The sequence below is a fragment of the Mandrillus leucophaeus genome, unplaced genomic scaffold (assembly GCF_000951045.1).
Source record: "Mandrillus leucophaeus isolate KB7577 unplaced genomic scaffold, Mleu.le_1.0 Scaffold399, whole genome shotgun sequence".
Classification (NCBI taxonomy): Eukaryota; Metazoa; Chordata; class Mammalia; order Primates; family Cercopithecidae; genus Mandrillus; species Mandrillus leucophaeus.
The window spans coordinates 74634-83779 of record NW_012104242.1 but is presented as its reverse complement, the minus strand read 5'-3'; the positions used below and the strand labels follow the sequence as shown (position 1 = coordinate 83779).

The following is a 9146-nucleotide window of genomic DNA, read 5'->3' as shown; positions in this document are numbered from 1 at the left end:
GCACCTAGCAATACTACATATTAAGCTGTCACAATCTAAACATGCATGACAGATCATGAATATAAAGATGAAAAACTATTTTAGATACTATTTATACACTGAGGTAATTTCTTCTATGCTGGGAAGATTAGATGGGGTTCAATGAAGTGAGTAATACATTTACCAATATGCAATGGAAGATGGATGTGTTTGCTTTGATTTTTTTAGTCTCCTTGCTCAAAAGAGCATTTCATTTTCTTTAGAATTATGAAATAATTTTGGATTAGATCCATGTGAGAAAGTCAGAGAAATGTAGTTAGCAGAATTTCCCAGAGTTCCTAAATCCAAAACTAATAACATAACAGTTTGGGTAAGGGCTTACTAATGATGACATCCAACTCTAATCATGAGTTACAGGTCATCAGAGATCACTTAACAAACAAGCAGGCAGATTCCTAGAGTGTAGGTCTTTCCCAGTTATCCCAGCATTGTCATCTTTTAGAGATGCCTGTAAAAGATGTCTCGTCCAATTCCCTCACTTCATGGAAGAAGAAACTAAAGGTTAGCCCAGACCTGTTGGCTTTTTTTTTGAGGCAGGGGTCCTGCTCGTCACCCAGGCTTGAGTGCAGTGGCATCATCTCACCATCTTGGCTCATTGCAACCTCTGCCTCCTAGTGACATCCATGAGCGGGGAGCCTGCAGGTAGGGGTGTGTGCACCTGCCCTGACTGCCTGGCCCTGTGGTCGAGGATGGGGGAAGGCAGCTCTGCCTGCAGCTCCACCCCATTTGTAAAATATTGAGGTGCCTTCTGCTGGGGCATGCACTGAGGGGTGACTCACAGACACCGCCCTCAGGAAGTTCCCAGGCTTGTGTAGAAGCTGCTGGGAATGTGCCAAGAACAGAGGTGTCAGGAGCCAGGTATTGGGCAGGTCCCAGGTGTCTGAGCCTCGGTTTCCTCATCTGTAGGAGGGTGGTAACCCTGCCCTGCTCAGCTTACCAGGTACAGATGTAAGTTTTTGGTGCAGAGGAAAAGCAGAGACCTTCCCCTCAGATGGCCGTACTGCCTTGTCGCAGTATCCACCTCTCCAGTGCTCCCCAGGGGGTGTCCTGGCCTCCTCCCTTGTAGCTCTCAGGTGTCACATGTGCGTCCTGCCCTACCATCCCCTCTCCCTGTCTAGAAACGAGGCCTGCTGAGCTTGGAGACACCCCATTCCCTGCTTTCAAGCCATCTGCTCCTGGGTTAGCCTGTGGCTGGCCTGGCCTGATTCTACACAGATGTGGGTGTTTCTCCACTGCTGGGGCAGTGGTCGTCCATCCTGGGGCCTGGGTCAGCTCTCAGCTGTGGCTGTTGTGCCTGTGCTTCCCCCAGGTCCTGGTGGTCACTCCAACCCTGCTCTCACAAATTCCAAGAGCAGGCTGACTGTCCTCCGCATTCCCACCTTTCCAGTAACTGCTGTGAGAAGGGACAGACACTGCTGCAGAGAACTTGCCACGGTGTTTCATGCTGCGGCTGTTGGGGCCAGGCTGCACGCTCCATTCTAGGGAAGAGTGAGGATTCCTGATCATCAGTCCTAACAGGGGACTGTCCTGTGGGCACCTGGACAGGCTGCCGGGAGTGGGGTGGAGTGGGGTTAGAGTACTGCCTGCTGCCCGTTGAGGGTGTGTGGGTTCCTTAAGGGTGTGCGTGCTGTAGTCTGTGTGCATGTCTGTTTTTTTCCTCCTCCTTAAAACTAATCAGTCTTGTGTAATCAGGTTGGCCCTGCTTCCTGCCTATGGGCTATGGGTGTACCACTGGAGCTGCAAATGGGGTGATAGGGCATCAGCAGCTTTCCCACCCCCAAGAGCTTCCTGACATGCAGCCCCTCATCTCCAGCCGACCTCTGGCTCCTCCAGAGTCCTGGGACTCAGGCCTCACGCTCCGGTATGGAGGGCTCTGCCCTTCTGGTGGTGCTCTCCTTTGGAGGCACCTTGGAACAGGCGTGCAACAGAGTTCAGGAAGTGCCATCTGTTGCATGGATACCCCACTGCCACTCTCGTCCACCTTCCTGGCGCAGAACTCTGGGATGGGTCTTTATTTAAGAAGACAAAAGGGAGAGAAAATGCATAGAGGCTGGGAGCAGTGGCTCACGCCTGTAATCCCAGCACTTTGGGAGGCCAAGGCGGGTGGATCACTTGAGGTCAGGAGTTCGAGACCAGCCTGGCCAACAGAGTGAAACCCTGTCTGTACTAAAAATACAAAAAAATTAACTCGTTATGGCAGCGGGAGCCTGTAATACCAGCTACTCAGGAGGCTGAGGCAGGAGAATCGCTTAAACCCAGGAGTTGGAGGTTGCAGTGAGCCAATATCACACTACTGCTCTCCAGCCTGGGCGACAGAGGGAGACTCCGTCTTAAAAAAAAAAAAAAAAAAAAAAGCATGCATAGAAGTCTTTTGTGTGACCCTGGGCAAGTCATTTCCCCTCCTTCCCTCCTTGGGGCTCAGCTCCTTGCCTGTGAACAGGGACAGCGGTTCTCCCTCGTGGGGCTGCTGTGAGAATTACAGTAGAAAATGCACCTGTGGTGGTTGTTGGTAGTGACTGGTTCCCCCAATCCCGACTCCCCTGCAGGATGGGGCCTTGGCCCAGGGACAGGGGATGGGCTGGCAGAGGATGCCCATCCTAGAGAGGAGCCTTCTTGGCAGACGTGGAGACCTAGCTGAGTCGGAGTCCAGGATCTAAGTTTGAGGGTGCGTCTGACACCCCGCAGCCGTGAGTCTTTGGCTGGGTCAAGTGGCCTTTCTGAGCTTCAGTTCCTTATCGGTAAAGCCTGGGCAGTGGTGCCCAGTGTCTTTCACAGGACACCATGTGAGTGCAGATGGAGACCCACTGAGCAACCTGCTAGGGAGAAATTCATGGGGAGCACCAGGGATGGCTCGCACAGGCCCTCAGCCCAGCCCCTTGCAGGCTGGACCATGAGGCGACACATGGCACCTGGCTCCTGGCCTGCACCTGCGTCTGCACCTGTGTCCGCTCGGGAGTCTCTGTCTCAGGGGTTGGACGAGGTGAGAGTCGGGCACTAGTGTCTGTATGAGGTGAGTGGATAACTAGGGCATGTTTGGGGGACTGGGTTGTCCGACGTTGAGCCCCTCGGGAAAGGTTTGGCCCAAGGTGTGCTGGGGCGTGTCCTCTAGGGGTCAGCCTGGACCTCCGTCTCTATTCTCCCTACCTTTATCTCCCCACCTTCAGTCCCTGGACTGACCCTGGTCTCCCTTCCTTCACCCTCTTGATGCCTCTCTGGGTCTGACTTGCCTGTGAACCATGGGTCAGAGCCCACCACTTCCCAGGCCTCCCAGTGCTTCCCTGGACAGATTCTGGGATGATTCACTGCTGACTACCCTGCTAGGGTGTCAGATCCCCCTGCAACCCTCCAACTCAGCTCTGCCCTGAAGCACTCATTGTGGGCTCCCAACCGTCACTGTCTCCAGGGCCAAGGGCTGGAAACTTCACCTGCCTCACCAACAACATTCCCAGGATCGATTGCCACTGGTCTGTCCCAGAGCTGGGCCAGGGCTCCAGCCCCGGGCTCCTCTTCACCAGGTGAGGGTGGAGGGCCATGCCCACCTGGACAGGGATGAGGGTGAGGTCCCCAGGATGGCAGCAGCTACACCAGGACAGTGTAGCAGCCCCATGGTGCTGACACTTGCCGTTTCTAGCATTAGGGCTCCTGGTGGCACACGTAAGTGCATATCGTCGCTGCCACCCGAGGCAGTGCTCCTGCTATCCAACAATTTCATCATCACTTTCCACCACTGCGTGTCTGGGAGGGAGCAGGTCAGCCTGGTGGAGCTGCAGTGCCTGCCCTGGAGACACGGTGAGTATCAGCTATAGACCTGGGGCAGGGCCCTTTGCCAAGAACATCCTGGCTGCTTGGGGGCTGGGATCAGGGCCCTGCAACCTATGACCCCTGTGGCCCAGTGAGTGTTCTCAGTCCCTGCCAAGTGAGATCCAGGGCTGGGGGCTTGGACCCTGGGAGGGGAGGGTCCACGTGGTTACTGCAGGGGCAGGGTTTTGGCAGAAAATAAAGATGCAGGGCTGCTAGCTGGGGCAGGGGCTGGCATTTGAGTCATGTGAAGTGTTCTTCAGTCATAGCAGGAAGGACTCCAGTAAGATGCTGGGAAGAACTTCCAGCCGCAGACTGTGAAGGAAAGGGAAAGCAATATTTAGGAACCACGTGGTGTAGCTGCAGGGGCCAGAGGAAGTCATTGCTGTCCTGTCCCGCCCGGGGCTTTTCTGTTCCAGTCTCCCACTGAGGTGCCTGGTCTGAGAGGGTCTTGACTGTGCCCCTTGGGAATCTTTCAGATCCCCAGTCTTGGGTGTGCTGACTGACACACCCAGACCCATGGGGCTTCAGCCTTAGGTAGCTTCACTCTGTTCCAGTGAAGCTGGACCCACTCTCTGATTTGCAGAGCAATGTCAGCTCTGGCCACTGCATCTCGACCTGAAGCATCAGTCCTGCCTTGCAGCTGATGACCACACTTCTCAGCTATGAGCTGGGCTTTAAGAGGCAGGAAGAGGCCTGGGAGGTAACACTTTGACGGGCTTCCCCTGGGGTCCTCTCTCCTGGGAGCAGCAGTCCAGGGCAGACTCCCCACTCTAAATAAGGAGATGTCAACTTGGAGTGATGAGGAGGGGAGGAGCTGGAGCCAGGTGTGTGTGTGAACACACGTGCTGACATGAACATGTGTGTGCTTCGTGTGTGTGTATGGGAGTAGGGTGAGTGTGCCTGTGTCTCTGTGTGTGTGTGCACATAAGTGTGGTGAGTGTGCATGTATGTGTTTATGTGTGCACACGTGTGCACTGAGGCTGCTCATAGCCCCTGGGCCCTTCCTGGCCACAGGCCCTCTGATCCCACCCTGGGGGCAGCCAGGCAACACCTTTGTTGCTGTGTCTGTCTTTCTCCTGCTGACTGGCCTGACCTACCTCCTGTTCAAGCCATCACCCAGGTAGGTAGCTGATGTGAGTGTGTGTGTGTACATGTGTGAGTGGGTAAGAGTGTACATGCTAGTGTATGTGTGCAGATGTGTCACTGTGTGCATGTGTGAGTGTGTGGTTGGTGGGGAGTCAAGGGCCACCCTTGTCTGGTTCCTCCCCTCCTCTCTCCACTGTCTGGGCCTGGATGGAGTGGGCTTCTCAAGTCTCCACTCTGGGCCAGAAGAGGGTTCTCAGGTTGCCAGGGAGAGAAGGGAAGGGGGATCTGTGGCAGAGGCCGAAGACAAGGGCAGCTGGGTCCCGACCAGACCCAGAGTCACTGAGATCAAGAGCCGGAGGTCCTAGTTTTCTGCCTCTGGAGGAGCTTGGTTTGTTCCTTTGTTCACACGTTCTATGAAAGTACAGTTGAGGCATCTGGTGTGCACAGGACCCTGTTCTCACCCTGGCAGATGCCTTAGAGAACAAGATGGACAAAGACCCTTCTTCAATAAACTGTCATGCCTCGTGTACCACATATCAGGTTACAAGAGGGGGTGCAGGGGCCATGTCAGGCAGCGGATGTGAGGAAGAGGATGTGGGGAGAGGGCTGCTCAGTGCGGCTAAGCGGGAGGGTGCTTGGCTTCTCCTTGGAGCAAAGGAAAGTGTGAAACTGTGTGATACGACCTAGTTTATGTTTTGAGGAATGGATTGCTGGGACAAGGGGACATGGGGGACCTGCTGGGGACAAACGGGGGCCAGCAGGGTGCCCACAGGGAGATGATTTGGCATGAGCCAGTGAAAGAAGTGGAGATAGAGCAAAGTGGAGGGAATTGCAGGGTCTTAGCGGGAGAAATAGAGGGGACATGTGACTGGATGAGATATGAGTGTGGTGACCCCTGAGGTGGGGAAACGGGGGACACCCTTGCGGGGAGGTTGGGGAGGTCTATTTGCACCTGTTGGGTTGGAGCCCCAGCTGACATCCTTGTGGGAGGGTCAGTGGATCTTTGGCAGCAAGTCTGGTGCTCAAGGAGACACTGGGTGAGGTGAGAGCCACAGACCTGCTGATGGCAAAGACGGGGTTCCTGCAGGTGCTGGCTCCCTCTGCGGGCTGAGGACCCGGCTGGTAACTCCCCGTTCTGAACCCACCATGGGCGCTCACGCTGTAAAGGACACCTGCCTCAGTATAAATCAGTTCTGTGAGGCCGTTAGGCAAGGAGGCCCAGTTGGGTCCTACCCTGAGAGTGGGCTGGAATGTGATGAGTCGGGAGAGAGGCAGTGGCAGGGACAAGGTGGGCGGGCCTCCTGCTGATGGAAGGAAGCTCAGCCTCTGCAGTGACCTCAGGCCACCTCAGGCCCCCTGGGTCCCCACAGGCCTCTGACTGGCCTCTGCTGGCCTCAGGTGAAGAGAACCTTCTACCAGAACGTGTCCTCTCCAGTGGTGTTCGTCTAGCCCCTCTACAGTGTGCACAATGGGAACTTCCAGGTGTGTGCAGAGTCCACGGCAGGGCGTGGGGGTCAGGGGTTGCCCAGAGCTCTGGCCTGCCCGAGATGTTGGCTTTCATGAGGGTTGGCAGCCAGTATGCGAGCCTTGTCAGTGCTTGGAGCCTTTTTTGTATATTCAGTGTATTTCAATCTATACGCTGTGTCTCAAATGGGGAAAAACTAGCTTTATTCTCCATTACTGATTTCTTTTTGTTCTCATGTCTCCAGTTCCACTGTTGATGGAAAAATGTAAATTTCTCATGACTTATCTCTGTCCCCTCTGGTTTGCGGCTGTCTGCACCCACCATGTGCCTCACCTCCTCCTTCTGTGAATGTGTCTGTCCTGTGGCCGTGGGGAAGGGTCTGTGGTGTGTGCACTGCCCTCGGGGCTCTCACTGCCTCTGGGCTCCTGCTCTGCCTTGTCCCCTGGTCCCCGCAGATTTCATGCTGGCACCACAGCTGAGGAGTGGGCTCTGCACTTCCCCCTCTGTGGCCCTGTTGGCCCCCCACAGCCCAAGAATCAGTGAGCAACTTGGGGGTTGCATCAGGCCCTCCCCTCCCTGCTGGGCTGGCAGTTCATGCCGCCTGAGTGGGAAGAGGGGGAAACGGAGGAGGGAGGTGGGAGGAGGACGGGGGTGGGAGGAGGAGGTGGGAGGAGCAGGAGAGGGAGGACTCCAGTGAGTGGTCTCTGGTTTTTCCCCTCAGACTCCTCACTTTGGACAAAGGACAAGAAGCAGTGAGGGCCCCTCCCTGGGGTCTGGGCCAAGCTGACCTCTCTTCTCCAGGATCTTCCCTCCCTGTGCCCTAGGGCATCCCTGGGCCCTGTGTGGCAAGGATGTCCCCTCCACACCACGGCTCCAGCTTACTGTGCAGAAAAATCCTTTTGTCTCTCAGTGAGGAGCCTAGTTTTCAAGATTTTTGTCCAAATATTCAATTTGAACCATAAACCGGGCACCTGGCTCTTGGCAGAGTCCCCTCTTTCCCCAAGGTGGTAGGTGTGACTGTCAAGAGCCTGGGCAGCTGAGAACAAGGCTGAGCAGGGCACAGACTGTGATTGTCCCGGGACTGTCATCCTGTTGCAGGCACCAGCCCTTCCCTAGAGAACAAGGGCACCTGCCAGGGGTTATTTAGACCCTCAGGTGGGGATCTGGTGCCGTACGCTGGTCTCCAGGGAGCAGTGCAGTGATGGAGGGTGTGGTGTGTGTGGTGCATGGGATGGAGGCTCCTGGTCCCACCAAGGGAACAGCTTCCTTTTGGAGGCGGGGGCCTCCTGTGACCCCACAGAAAGCTCCAGGTCTGCCAGCCTTAGTCCAGTGATTTGAAAGTCACCAGTCCTGACAGCAACTCGTGTATGTGTCTGTGTGTCTGTGCGTCTGTGTGTCTGTCTGTGTGTGTCTGTGTGTGTCTGTGTGTGTGTCTGTGCGTCTGTGTGTCTGTGTGTCTGTGTGTCTGTGCCTCTGTGTGTCTGTGTGTGTGTGTGTCTGTGTGTCTGTGTGTGTGTGTGCGTCTGTGTGTGTGTCTGTGTGTGTCTGTGTGTGTGTGTGTGTTGGGAATGCCCAGTCTCTGTAGCTGCTGAAAGGACTTCAGACTCATGCCGTCAGGAGTTGGCTCTGTCCTGGGCAGATGTCACCATCTGTACCTTGGTTCGGGGTGCTGTGAGCACCAGGCCCTGTGCTGGCGGAGCGGTGAGGAGCCTGAAGGGACTGGGGGTCCCATGATGAGGCTGGGCTGGCACATGGAGGAAAGACAGAATGTCCAAGCCACAGGCGCTCCTTGGCCTCTGGGTGTGGACCTCAGAAGAGCTTCCTGGAGGAGGAGGGAGGCTGGGCTTGCCAGAAAGGAGGCAGCTGCTCCCAGGATGGGTTCTGAACATGCTGCCTGAGCCCTTCCCTCCTCCCGCACTCTGTTCCAGACTTGGATGGGGGCCCACAGGGCTGGTGTGCTGCTGAGCCGGGACTGTGCTGCTGGCACACCACGAGGAGCCTCGGAGCCCTGCGTCCAGGAGGCCACTGCACTGCTCACCTGTGGCCCATCGGGTCCTTGGAAATCTGTGGTCCTGAAGGAGGAGCAGGAGGGCACTGGGACCTGCCTCCCGGGGAACCTGAGCTCAGAGAATGTGCTGCCAGCAGGGTGTGCGGAGTGGAGGGCTCAGCCGCTTGCCTATCTGCCACAGGAGGACTGGGCCCCCACGTCCCCCACCAGGCCAGCTCCCCCAGACTCAGAGGGCAACAGTAACAGCAGTGACTACTGTGCCTTGAGCTGCTACAGGGGATGCCACCCCTCAGCCCTCCCAGGTAACATGCAGAGCCCTGGGCCCATCCCAGCCCTGGCCCGTGGCCTTTTGTGTGACCATCAGGGCTTGGAGACCCAGCAAGGAGGTGCCTGGGTGCTGGCTGGTCACTGCCAGAGGCCCGGGCTGCATGAAGACCTCCAGGGCACGTTGCTCCCTTCCGTCCTCAGCAAGGCTCTGTCCTGGATGTTCTAGGTCCCTGACTTGCCAGAAGCATCATGTCCATTTTGGGAAAGTGGACTTAAGTCTCTGGAACCCTTGTCTGGGACTGAACCTCCTAAGATCGGGTCCCTAGTAGTGGTCGGAGGTCCTGTCTGGATGGAGGCTCGGCGGCAGCTTCAGGGAGGAAGGAACCCTCTGCTCAGTGCCTGTGGGGAGGAACCTCTACCCTCAGCATCCTGCCCACAGGTTCCTTCACTGTCCCTTTGCTTTCTCCCTGGCCTCTGAGG

At 56.3% G+C, this 9146-nt stretch overlaps 1 pseudogene; it reads left to right on the top strand.

Annotated features, from left to right (window-relative positions):
* The first annotated feature begins 1751 nt into the window (after positions 1-1751).
* On the top strand, positions 1752-8892 carry LOC105547837 (annotated as a pseudogene).
* Positions 8893-9146: the final 254 nt, after the last annotated feature.